The following is a 13,837-nucleotide window of genomic DNA, read 5'->3' as shown; positions in this document are numbered from 1 at the left end:
GTTAGTTTGTTTGATTTGGTTTTCTTTCTAAGAAAGAAAGGAAATGACTATAAGTTCATCTCTTCTGTTCATAATAAACTGTGACCAGCTTTGGAGTTGTTGGATTTTTGGTTCCCTTTTTTCACTCAAGCTGCCCCATACTTACAGACTATTGTTTGTCATTATTTAGTCAATGGGTAAATGACATGAAGACTCTCTGTGAGAACACAATGGTACCACTAAATTAAATAATAGTTTGAAAATGTCTAGTAGTTTTTGAATTGAAGACAGAAACTAACCTGAAAAGGTCAGGTCACTGGCAAAAGTTGTTGCATAATTGTGTACATTCCTGTTCTGATGAAAGATTTCATCTACCTCTACTTGTCTGGGTCCTGCATGGAAAGTAACAAGTCAGGCTGTGTTGATGACATTTTGCAGCCAAACAAGTTCTTCTAGCCTCACCTAATTCTTTCACAGTGATTAAATTTTCAGGGGCAGAAGGGTTGTATATCACCTGTCTTTGTAACCCTTTCCCATCTACATGACATTTTAAAATCTCTTTGGGCTCAGAGAATTTAAGTCTAGTCCATCACTGGAATGGTAAATACAAATTAAACCTCTGTGCTAAAGTCATGTCTAAGGTAGTGTCTCTGTGACACCCAAATTTTACTATTATTATGGTTAATCAAGAAGTTCCATGTCATTTGGCTTTGTTTCAATGTGATGGGTCAATTATACAATATGATACAGACTAGTGGGAGGATTGCAATGTTTTACTGTGACAAAGAACCACCTTAGAATAGTCTTGTGTGTTACTAGGAAAATATAAAGTGTTGTTAGTCTTACATAAAAATTTTTAACCATATAAGTACGCAACAATTTCCCCAAACCCTCCATAAAGGCAGTACTCTACCTGCATTTGAGTCTGTCTTTAACCAGGCTGTGTTAAAAGGAATTGAGCAGAAGGGTATGGAGACCACCATTATACTGATTTTCTTCACAATTTTACTGCAGATTTCTATATTACTGGCTGTTGCCAAAAGTTTGAATGCAGTCTTTGCATATAGTAAGCACTGCTGCAGATAAAGACAAGTACTAATTTGTGACAGTAGCAGAGTTTAAGTCTAATGTCACAAGACAAGAAGGGCTTTGATCTGATTTATTCCTTTCTTGTTTCTAACAGAGGGATAGGAGCAAACAGAAAGAGGTTCAAAAGGAAGAGTGCTGGTAATTTTTTGGATACTTCTCTGGAATGCATGAGGGATAGATACTTTCCTTCTTCCTTTAGGTTAGGAGAGATCAAAAATAATTACACACACAACCCAGCAAAGCACTGTAGTATGTGTAGCAATTTAAGAACATAAATAGCTTAGTTTGATGGAACTTACATTCTTCAGATGACATAAATGCATAAACACTTTGCTGAAGTAAAGAAGATATTGGTTATTTGTCATGTTGACAAAAAGAGAAAAGTTATGATTGTCTCAAAGAGCAGAAGTGCCAACCTCACACTTAAGTCATTAATGTCATAACAGTGTCTTACCTAAACTGCACATCAAAGTATATTTATAACTTGAAAAAACATATTTTTTGCTTGCAATAGAAGGTTTCAATGTAAGTAGTATTAATCTAACACTATTAAAAATCCCTACTTAAGCTCCCATACACTTTTAACTGTGGTATAAAGTTGTGTTATTCAATGTCTATTGAATTCTTGTTTGTTTGGAATAGAAAAGAAGAACTTTTAAGTAAATCATTCACAAAGTTATGGTCCTCTCTGCTGAAAAAGGACAATAGGAAAAATCCAGTGTATCATAATTATACAATAGAACTTTGAGTACTGATTAAGGACTTTAGACAACTCCAGAAAAAATGGAGGTATAAAAGGGACAGTATTTGTGTCCATGGGTCACTATTGGACAACTTTGTAAAAAATAACTGCTAATGATCTCTTCCTCGAGGAAAATCACCTCCCAGTGAAATCAGAAGAACTTTAACAATTTCAAAGGAAACTGGATCAAGATCTTTCTAAAATCTTACACGTTTGAGTTTTGTTTTGTTTTTAGCCCCATATGTGCTTATACACCACTTGATCAGTTTGACCTGGCTCCTATGATTTTATTGCTGTTAATGTGCTTCAGAGATCCTGGCAATGCTATTGAGTATCTGCCAAAGAGAATCTTCATGGAAAAAGCAATACTTAGGGAGAAAGAGTGATGGTCAGGTACTGTGGCAACACTATAAGAACCTGACTGAGATGAAGAATCATCCAACAAAGCATCCTTGCTGGAAGCAGTTGCCCACACACATACTATGCGTATTAACTCACTTAAAGGAGATGTTAACTCTGTCTTTGTTTGCTGCAGTTCAGAATAATCAATGCAAGGTTATACTTGAAGACTCAAAATCCCCTTATGCTTAGTGATACATATAAAAATATTTCTTAGTTACCCTTACAGTTAGTAATTAAGTGTGGTTGATGCTTGATTGCATGATTTTTTACTTCTTTTTTTGTTGTTGTTTTTAGTAAAAAGGATCAAGTGGACTATTCAAAAGTAAGACTATATGTTGCAGATGAAATACATCCATTAGAGGAAACTTTATAATCTGACAAATCAGGCTTGGCTTTTCTGTAATTTACAGCTATGCAAAACTAATTAGTAACTGCTTAGAGTAACTCTGAAGCCTTCAAATATACACAGTCCAGTGCTTCAAGCATCCACCGGTAAAAAGGTGCATATTTATTGAAGTGATTAAGTTGCATTTGAATACCCTCTGTGTTAACTGATGAAGGGCTCCAAACTCTCACAAGTGTTGTTTTAAATCAAATGTCAGTGGTGTTAAAAGTGTGTGTAATATGAATGTTTTACAACAGCCTCTATCTTCAAGCAACACAGAAGTGGCTTGGCAATACAGTGACAGCCAAACCAGACCCACTGGAATGTCCTTGCTACAGCACCACAGCTCTTTATATGTATCAAGTCATGGGATACAGTTTCAGATCTGAAAACAAACAGAATTTTAAAGTCAAACTCTAAACTTGAAAGGGTGTGTGTGAGACAGAAGGAAACTACACATCTAAAACCTGAAATCAGAAACCCTATCACTAAGTAATATTCCATATTTTCTTCTCCAATAAACTTATTACAAGCTGTAACTTAGCTTTTTTTTTCTCCCAAAGAGTTACTTCTTGTGGTAGGAAGACTACCACATGAGTACAACAAAGTTAGACTAGCTTAACATTTAATGTTGAATCTAATGCTGAAATTGTTTATTTACAACAAGGTAAAAGTGACAATGTTGTATCTCCATAAATATTCTAGTGGATTTAAGTAATTGATGTAAATTATGTCACCACAAGAAAATTTGTTTAAAAACATGATTATCCATTACATAGGCTTCCCTTTCACAAGGAGCATCTGTATTCTGAAAATGCAGGTAGGCCAAAGCAATTTGAACATAAAAATATTTAAAAGTTTTTTTGCAAGGAAGATAATTATCTGAATCTTTTGCTAAGATATATAACAATGTTTTCCTTTGCATTTTTCTTTCTTGTCTTAGAATATAGATGTTTAATGCATGACAGGTAATAGTGAGAAGGAAGGATAATCCCCCCCATACAAACTCCACTGCAGGAGGCATTCATTCCCTACTTTATCTGATATGGGTTTTGAAAATAGTTTGTTTGCTTTCCCTTTTTCTTAAATGTCCTTAAAGTGAAGTCACAAAAGCATGAAGTGGCTTTAAGTTTTCTCTCCCTCAAGCACAGCTTTCGAGAGTGGAGCACAGCTCTGACTGCTGTCTTCTAAGTGTTCATTATTAGAACAGGCTGGCAATGCACAAATTCACAAATGCAGAACTAAAATCACTTCTACCTACTTCAATTAGAGAAGCAAAATTTATAGAGTTCACCCATTGTTTCAGGGTGTCTGGTCCAATCTAAAATAGCTGTTTTCTCAGAAAAGCCTGTACTTGCATACTTTACATACAATCCTGCATTCAGCACCCTCCAAACTTGCAAGGTGTGCCTCACTAAACCACACAAAATACTGCAAAGGCAGCCTTCTAACTGGCATGGTTTCGATGACCCTCTGTCCTAAAAGAAATATTCCCCTTTTTCTGAAGTAGTTCACTGCACAATTTTACTTCCTGCTGGGCCAACATCCTTTGTCTGCCACTGAATACAGTTCATAAATTAATGCCCAAAATTTGAGGCAATTTCCTCACATTCTGGTTGTTTCCCTTTGGATATGAAATGAGATGGGTGATTCTGTCCACTGAGGCTTCCAGCCCCTGGAAAATGCTTGGAAATAACCTTGTCCATTCCATAAAGCTACAGGATCAGCAGCAGATTATTTGTGCTATCCACACCCTTTAAAAAAGAGCAAAGACATGGTATAAGCACTACTTACACAAAACATTACGGTATGAAAACAAGTCTAAAATGTATTGTACATAAATGTGCTGAAGGAAACAAAAGAGCATAATGCCAGCACTTTTTCATTTTTGACACTAAAATGAATGGCAACCATTCCACAGTCTGATACTTAAATGAGTGGCTAAAAGTCTCTTTCCTTGCGACCAACCCACAAGAAATATAAAATAGCACAGCAGAGAAACTTAACCTTCAAAACAGAGGAGTTGAGAAAAGCAGGTTGCTAAGAACCTGAAATGAGCATGTTACTAGCACATAAATTTTCACATGCATTACTAATACATTTAATAAAAGTAAACCAGATAGTTATTTATAGACCACTGAAGCAATATCCACGTCTCAAGAGATCACATAGAAAAGTGAGAATGACCTCTGGGTGCAGAGAAGACTTGTTTCTCTGAAAGTAGGTTCTGGAAGTCTAAGCTTTCCACTTGACAGGGTAGAAATGATGAATCAGCACTAATAGTGGAGTTTGGGGCTCTTTGACTGTGATAGAAGTCTTATTTGCTAATAAGGAAGTTTCCTGAAACCAAGATGCTTTGTTTGAGTTTGATGATATTCTGTCACTGCATGAGCTTCTACAAAACGTAGTGCTTCTGGCAAATAGTAGTTCAAATTATGTGTTTTCCTAGTCTTCTCTTTTATGAGTAAAGCTCCTGACCTGTCTCTTCTATAATGTACTGTGGCACACAACGATAGTTCAGCTAAAAAAGCATTTCAGTGTAGCATGAGAGCAACAGCCACAGAGAATCCATTAGGGTGATTTTTCAGAAGACAGTTTTGATACTGTTCTTATGAAATCTCAGTCATTTGTGCTCCAGACCTGCACAACTCTGGAGATCCTATTACAGTTCTCCTTACTGAATGTTTGCTTGTAAGACAGAAAAGGAATTTGCCTCCAGGACCTTAAAGGAATTTTACATATGACAAAAGACCATCAAGGTACAATCTACAGGTACATCAAGATGTCATTCTTCTCAGTCTGAATGTCTTCCTCTGTCAGAAGAGAGAATTTCTGTGAAAAAGTACTACCTTTGTAGCTCAGAATGGCATATTTTCATTCATCTTCTGGATTCATATCCCATGGAAAAGAAAGGATGTAGCTCCCTACCTTACAGGAGAACAACAGAGACAACCTCTACAGTTTGTAATAAAAAGCTCTGCCATCCACTTAGGAGTTTCTATGAGATAAACTTTGAAAAATGTGTGCTACCATCATACTATAACAATGTATTTTATGGCTTTGGCTTAGCATCCGATAAGTTTAGTTTAAAATTTCTGAAGGGTTTGATGATTTCATAAAAGCAGTGGTGACACAGTAAAGTTGACTGTGTCTGTAGCTGTACAGAAAGAGAAACCTCTGAAAAGGAAATACAACGAAAACAAAAACTCATTATTTTAGGCCGGTGTGCAGTCATATAGTCAGTTTGCCCTTAGTCTTTATATTAAACTTCAGCTAACAAAACCCACTGTAACATTAGATTACAAACATACAAAAGAACTTGAATTTCCAATTCTAACTTCTTGTATATTAAAAAAATAACATTGATAGCTAGGTTTTTATAACAATTGCAATAATACAATAACAGATATGCATAATTCTGCACTCTAAAATAAAAAATACAAACTCAAAAATATCATCAAAGTGCAAAAGTGTTCACATGAGAGAATAAGAACTAGATTTTCATATTTAGGTGCCTTGAATGAGGAAACTGAAATCTGCTGTTTGGCACCAAAATATATTGTAATTTTAAGTGCCATATATTTGAAGCTGTCATTTGACTATACTGGGTTTGCTTCTACCTGTTACTGGCAAAATCAGAGCCAGTTCCAAAGGTATGCTCTTAAAAATGTTTCAGGACTTGGTCAACTTTGATTCTGTGAAACTAATTCTGAAAATTCTCGCATCTTTTTGGGAAGGAAAATTCTCCCGTATTTTTGAAGGAGGGAAGATTAAGTTTGAAGTATTTCCAGTTTTCTACCCAGGCACTGCCAATTATAGGAACGATAAGTGAAGATATACCTTGTACAGTTTATAACATGACTGGGCAAATCAGTATGTTGCTGAAACCAAAACGATTTCAGGCCCTCCTGTGCTACTTTATATACACTCTTCAATGGTCTGTAAGCATCCTGACTTCCCACCTTTTAAATCTGAGCCCTGAGTTAGGTTTCCTTTTTGTAAAGATGAGCAAGTATATAGTGGCCTGAATAGGTAAATCATTTTCTTCTCTTAAGGCTTACAAATTTCAAGTTTTTATTCTGTTTGCATGCTTTAGTTATCAGCTAGTTACCATACCAGAGCTGAAAAAAACCAGTAAAAAATAAATTGAATTCTTTGTCTGAAACATTTGTTGTCAAAACATTCCTTATTTGTGCAATTACAATGTATTTGGACCACTTAAATTTTTATTTTTTTTAAGTCTTTAACTAGTTATTGTAAAATGACCACTTTTTCCCTGATTCTCCTGTCCTCCGCATGTACTGTAGTCTCCTTTTATGATTTTCCTCTCCAGTATCACTAAGTTTTCTCAATGAAAAAGTCAGATTTTACTTTTCAAGGATATAAATCATTATAACCTATTAAGGCAGGAAATCTGTGCAGGACATAGAGATAAAAATGCTGGGAAAAAAAATCCCAGTCCCTTCATACAGTGCCATTGCACTGCATACAAAATATATGATCTTTGAACACATACACAATGAGGGAAACAACAAAAGTTTATGGCTATGATTAAACTTCAAAGTGTGTTTTGCATCAAACACTTGAATGCTTGAGAATGTTTGAATTATTTTATGCCACTCTTTTACAGGCAGAGGTGATTCCCAGAGTTGTTATACTGATAATATGACAGGTTGTGGTGGGTAGATAAGGCTTCAGCTCTTGTAAAGCTTCCTTTACATTCAGGAGCAATACAAGGAATATTTAAACCAGGAAGAAATGTCAGTTTTGGACCATGTGCAACTTCAGTCAGGTTTGGTAACTGCTCAGTTTGCAATGACAAAAAAGTTGTTGCAGCATAAATTGCTCAGAGCTGAGAAATTTCTTGCACCTTCCCCTGCTGAGAGTTCAAAACAGGGTTACAGGTGGTTCATGCCCCTGTGAAGAAAAGGAGCATATTCTTAGGACATGGGACAGACTGTTCAGCACGTTAATAAATTGAGAAAACCAGTGATACCAGAGTTACAGTTTTCTCTTTAAACTACAGCAATTTAGGTCAGTAAAAATAAGCTATGAGGAAGTAGAGAAGGAAAAGGGCGACTAGTGCATAAAATAACTGAGAAAATGCTGTGTAGATAAAAGCAAAGCAACGTGCAGGGAAAGAGTTATCCTAAATGTACATGTACAGTGAGTGGCTGCAAGATGGGTAATAATGACCAGGACAGGGATTTTAACTTTATGATAGTTTATCTAGTTCTGTGAAAACATTATATCTGTTCCTGTCAGCAAGAAAAACAAAGGAGGGAACAGAATAGGAAAGCTCACTGTTTTACCATATATAACATAGTATCGTTATACACGATATTGAATGTTGTGTGAATTTAAATACTGTGTATATTTCTTATGATTTTAAGATGCTCCCCATCTTAAAAGGATATAGTAGAACCAAGGCTTATGGAGAAATGGGCAAAGGGATGACAAAGATATGGAATAGTTTTCCTGTGTAGACATCTACAGAAATGACTGAGGAGGGATTCAGTTAAGGACTATAAAGCCATGCATTAAATAAAGAAAGGAAATAGAGGATGATTATTTACTATCTTTCCTAATTCAAGAATGAATATGCATTAAATGCAATTAAGAAGCATGTAGTAAAAAAAAAGGTAGATTTTTTATACAGCATGCAGTTAAACTGTAGGATGCCACAAGATGTTGTGCATCCATCCCCTGTCAAAAAAAAAAAATAGTCTTAAAGAGATTAAACAAATTCTCTAGAAACATCTATTAAATGAAAATATGGTGCATCTGAAGAAATTACTCCTGAGCTGACTAGTACTGTCAGCGGAGAAATATTGGAGAAGAATAACTACAGACTGTGATACTTTTCCCAAATATCTCTGGCTTTGACTACTGAATTTAAGACATCTGGGCTGGAAGAACCTGTGTTAAGTTTTAGTGCAGTCATTTTTTTGTCCTAACAGAGTGGTGACACCACTGAGGATACAGTGGTTTCCACAGAGGCTTGTAATGTATCAGTCCCCAAATGTCCAAGCTCTGAGTCAGATCAGCTGAATTAATGCAGAAATGAAGGTACAACCCTCAAGAATTTGGTGAAAGCTTCATCTGAGAGCTCTCTCCAGACCAGCTCCAAAAAGCTTACACACACAAGGTCAGCTGAGAACTTTAATAACAAGACAGTAATCTTATAAAGTGCACATTATATAATGCTGTTGTTTGATTTTATGATAGCCAAAAGATAGTGTCAACAGACTGGATGATGGTTCTAAAGGCTAACTAAAGGTTGTTATTGTCCCTGAATGCCATGAAACAATGCTATTCTGCTCTTAAGAATATATCAAAACAGTCAACATTAGCCTCCAGCAACATAACAGCAGGAACTTTGCAGATCGTGTTCTAAAATGTCACAGAAGACTCTCACCATAATTTGAGCAAAACCAGCAACTTTTAATCCCAGTTACAATTCTGATATGATTTTTAAGAGTAATACCATAACACTAGAGAGACTAGTCATAATAATTGATATTTCTGCTATGTTCAAGAAAGAAATTTGGTACAACAGGAGCAGTCAAGTAGTAACTCAAAGATGTTGTTGCTGACACACCCAATATCAACACCTGATATGGAATTTGGGGGTTTTACTTTAGGCTAAATTTGCTCTGTCCCTCTGAACTTAGCACTCACATTGCACATACAGCCCGCAGATGCACAAAGTTCCACTGTTGTGGCTTGGAATCTATCCCAGCCAGAGGCTGGGGTGCATCTTGAGCACAGCCTCTGGTTTAAATCCCTCTGTAAAGAGTCTGGGTTTTGTGCATGCCAGAGCCACTTGTGAACCAAACCCTTGTGTGGTGTAGGTGGGTTCAAGGAGGGGGTAGTAATTCTGATTATTACTCTTCTGCTATCAAGCAACAGTCAGTGATGTAATGTGTTACAGCCTGTAACACATTAGAATTTTTAAAATTTTTAAAACACATATGGAATTTTTTAAACTTCTGAAGTTTCCTTTGTGCTGTAATCTAATGATCAGTACTTCTTTGTTTGCTCACAAGTCAGAAGTGTGTTTACTTTCTAGTTCTGCTATACTCCTAAAAAGAAAATACACTGGCCATTCTTATTCTGCAGACAGCAAGATATATTTTATTTCAGACTTTAAGAAAACTGTTTTTGTTTAAAGCCATGTGGTTGTTTAACAAAAACAGAAATTAGAATAAAAAGGCTTTATGCTGCTCTGAACCTAAGGACTGGCTTTTTAGAAAATAATATCCCAACTAAACTTAATTGTGCATCTTCATTCAAAGCAAACTGTCTCCATATTTTGACGAAGATTCTGCATACTATAAGGTTTTCAGCATAAAGAGACTGATTTGATTCTCATTAGTGTCAGTAGTAATGACTGGCTGATATCACATAAAAACATACTCTGATTTTGCAGAAAACAGTAGATTTAACAAGAGTGTAATTTATTCATAGTTATGTCAAAAAAGGCCTACTAGTCACACTAGGTTTAATTAATTTTTTTCATCATTATATGTACATTATTAGGTAATTAAAAAAAAAGAAAGGAAACCTATGTGATCTTCAAACCCTTTCCATGAAATTTGCAGTTCTTTTAATGTCTTTATATACTGAAAAGACAAAAAAGTTACTGACTTCTTGATGAATGATGGCTTTTATGTCTATGCATAATTCAGATGAAAATTAAACTGTGTTCTTGCCATGCCACATTACAATTAAATTAACACAGTGTATTTCTTGAATGCTACAGTTTTATGTTCCCATGCAATATGTGTAAGTTTCACTGTGAGAACAACTTCATACTTTAAAAGATCCCTGGGGACTTTCAAACACTATTCTGGTTTCACAGATGGGCAAATTGAAGTCAGAGATGTTAAAACTACACAAATAATAAGCAGCAGAGCAAGAACCAGAACACACTGGTCCTAGCTGCCAGACTCCTCCTCAAATCAGAAGGAATGATGCAAAAACTGGGTTGAAAATAATGAGCCATAACAAAAAGGCAGAATATGATCTGAATGAGATGAGTAGTAACACTGTTGAGTGCCTAGGTTTTATTGTACATGCACAGACAAAAATCAATGTGTGCAGTGAATGAGTTTATCAAACAGACAGAACAACACATTGTGATATGTCTTGACTGTTAGTGGTGCTGGCAGCTCAGCTGAACCTTGCAGGGTAATTAGCTAAGGATAAATTAATCTGTTCTCAAATGCAGCCTGCTGATCTTTCCCAGGTTGTGAACCCTGCTTAAAAGCAAGGTTTCTTTCTTTTTTTTTTTTAGTGTTTAATTTAGCCTTCCTCAGAACTTGACTAAATAGTTGTATCTGCAGTTATGAAATGCTACTTTAACATTCTAAAAGAATTTTCCTGGATGAAAAAAAGCTACGTGTGTTGGATTAATGTCAGACTTTTTCCAGTTCACAGTGGATCTTTAGATTCTTTGTGCAGATGTTGTGCAGGAAATATTACATAGCTAGTCTCAAGGAAGATAAATATTTAGGTTTTGCAATACTGTCCTTAAATGACTACACGTAGCTAAGGCAAAAAGGATTTGGCACAGATTTCTTTACTTTACTTTAGCTACCATAGATAAGACTTACTCACAGTTCTCAAGGTTTTCAAAACTTGGGATCTTTGCTCTTTTAAGATATCCTGGAACATACCTAATTTCTAGCATATATTACTGTTTCAAAGATTCTGCCTTAATAGCAGCTATTTCCAAATACTTTTTGTGACACTTGGTCTTATAGCTCTGTCTTACTAGAGCTGGCAGTCTAAAAATATAGTTGATATTTTGATTTTATGTCCAACATTTTTTAAAAGGAAAAAAAAGGGGAGAACCACATCCACAATATTTATTTTCTTTTAAAGTCTGTTGAAATCACTTCCCATTAACCCAAAAAGGAAATGAGGCTGTTCTGCACAAAAGATTAATATAATTGGAACCCCTGTTCCCCACATAAACGTTCATTAAATATTAAAGCTGGTTTGAACTGCTAAATATTTGAATTGCCTTTTTCCTCCCCACAAATTCTACTCTGCATCCCATAAAAACCTTCACACTCAGCTCTGCAGGAGGAATTCACACCGTGCAGAGAATATGCTAACTTCTTGCACCGACACAGACTGCCACTGGGCATCTATTTCAAGTTAAATATGGCAGCAATTTTTCGTTGTGTGGAATTTTTGGGCTGTAAAAGCAGTTCCCTATTACCTCACAAAACTCAGTGTCAGCTGAGGTGTAAGTACAGATCCCTTCGCTCATCCACAGGGTTGGGAGTTGTGCAGATGCAGAAGGATTAATTTCTAGTGCTCTGCTGTATGTGGATTCATCACTGAACAAAACAACCACGAACAATTATAATTTTACCCATGCTAAGCCTCTCCTTTTAGGATTCCCATATGCTACTTTTTAAGCTTAACCTGACGCTTGGCTTTGCATTGGATTTTTTTTTTTTATAATCCCCATGTAGGTTTTGGCCTAGAGATGCTGCACTTGCAGACCAGCAGGTTGCTTCTCCTCTCCCATACTCCCCACATAAAGGTGTTAAACTTTGTAAAATTGGTTGCTGGGTATTCATGCAAATTTTCACTGTTCATCGCGGAATGGGAACTCCACACAATTCCTAAATATGAACTTCTTTATTTAGATGAAAACATGCTGTACATACAACCTGCTGGAGATATGCCTTCTGCTCTGATTGTGAATACTGTGTTAGTTAGAGAATATTGGCTTTTCCTGTAGCTTTTAATATCTTGGGATAAAGCTACCACTTTCCAGAAGGTCCCCTCCCAGGAAGGACTAAACCTCCTACTCCACCATAAACCTTTCATCTTTCCCAACAATGACAGGGCAAACTTTTGGCCTTTTCTCCTGCCAAGCTGCACCTTTTGGATAGGAACACAACAGTTCCCATGCAATAAGTGGTGAACAAGCAGAATAAAACAGGGATGGCCTTTCACAGATGGCAATTCCTGTGGGAAATGCAGCACCAAGGTAGGCGAAGAGCCCTCTGCCATGTCTGGTGGAGAGGGGAGGTTGGAGAGAGGCCTCACAAAAGCTTGTTCAGCTTTAAAAGTATTTCCACTATTTGCAAGGGGTTATTTGCTCCTCTGTGAGCCTTCTGGGGTTGCAGCCTGAGATGTGTCGGTGACTTTTCTCCTTACTTTTGCTGTAAGACAGATGTTGCCAGAGTTTCCTGTTCCCCCCCCACACCCCAAGTAGTGTGCAGAAATCAGATGTTTTCACAAAAACTAAGAATTAAATAAAAGCTGGATTGTACCAATGAGTCTCAGGTTTGGCACCTTAGCTCACCACTGGTCGTGTGACTGCCTACACAACCACTAGGTATCTGCTTCAAATTCCTCACCTTTTTAATTAATAGTTTCCCATAGTCCATTAACAGCTTCCTAGTCAGGCATGTGGTCAGGCTGTTATCAGCCACAAACTTATCTGAAGTTCTTAAGTTTGTTCTGGCAGCCTGGTTTGATTAGTGGCAGTCCAGTGTCACTGAACACAGCAGGGACAGAAAAGGCAAAGTACTCCTTTGGCTCAGATTTGACTGATAAATCAGAAAAAGCTGCACTGAATGTGATTTTCCTTTTACATGAGGTTTATGATGAAAACTGTTTTGGTGTATATTAACTAACAGCAGCGGGTCAGGCAGTTGATACAACCCTCACATCATAGGAGGGATGAGGAGAGACAACAAGAGTACAACCTTGGCTTTCTTAGTCTGCATAGCCTGTTCCAAACTACCTTCATGTATCACTCAAGATAAAGGAACTGAGATTTAAACATAATCATTGAGGAAAAATAGGTCATATGTGACTTATAGTTAGGATATTCTGCTACAAGGGTTGTGAGATACTAAAAAAAAGACCTAATGAAAAAATAAATTTAAACCGGTTTATTTAGGACCATTTATATGTTTAAGAAATAAATTCATCATAGAGCCAAGGAATAAGAGACTAATAAAATAATTCAGGCTGGGAGGGAAGTTCAGAGGTCTCTGATCCAATGTGCTGCTCACAGCCATGGTCAGACCAGGTTATTCGATCCCAGGTCAGGACTGGGCTTCTGGTCTTCTTGAATTTTATGAGATTCCCATTGGCCCATTCTTCCAGTTCATTTACGTCTAGCTGGCAGCCCTGTCCTCGAGCACATTGACTCATATCCTAGATTTGGTTTCCTTTAATTATAAGTTATAATATCCATTTAA

Source organism: Neopelma chrysocephalum, unplaced genomic scaffold (assembly GCF_003984885.1).
Source record: "Neopelma chrysocephalum unplaced genomic scaffold, ASM398488v2 Primary Assembly neopelma1_96684, whole genome shotgun sequence".
NCBI classification, from domain to species: domain Eukaryota; kingdom Metazoa; phylum Chordata; class Aves; order Passeriformes; family Pipridae; genus Neopelma; species Neopelma chrysocephalum.
This window is presented reverse-complemented; position numbering follows the sequence as displayed.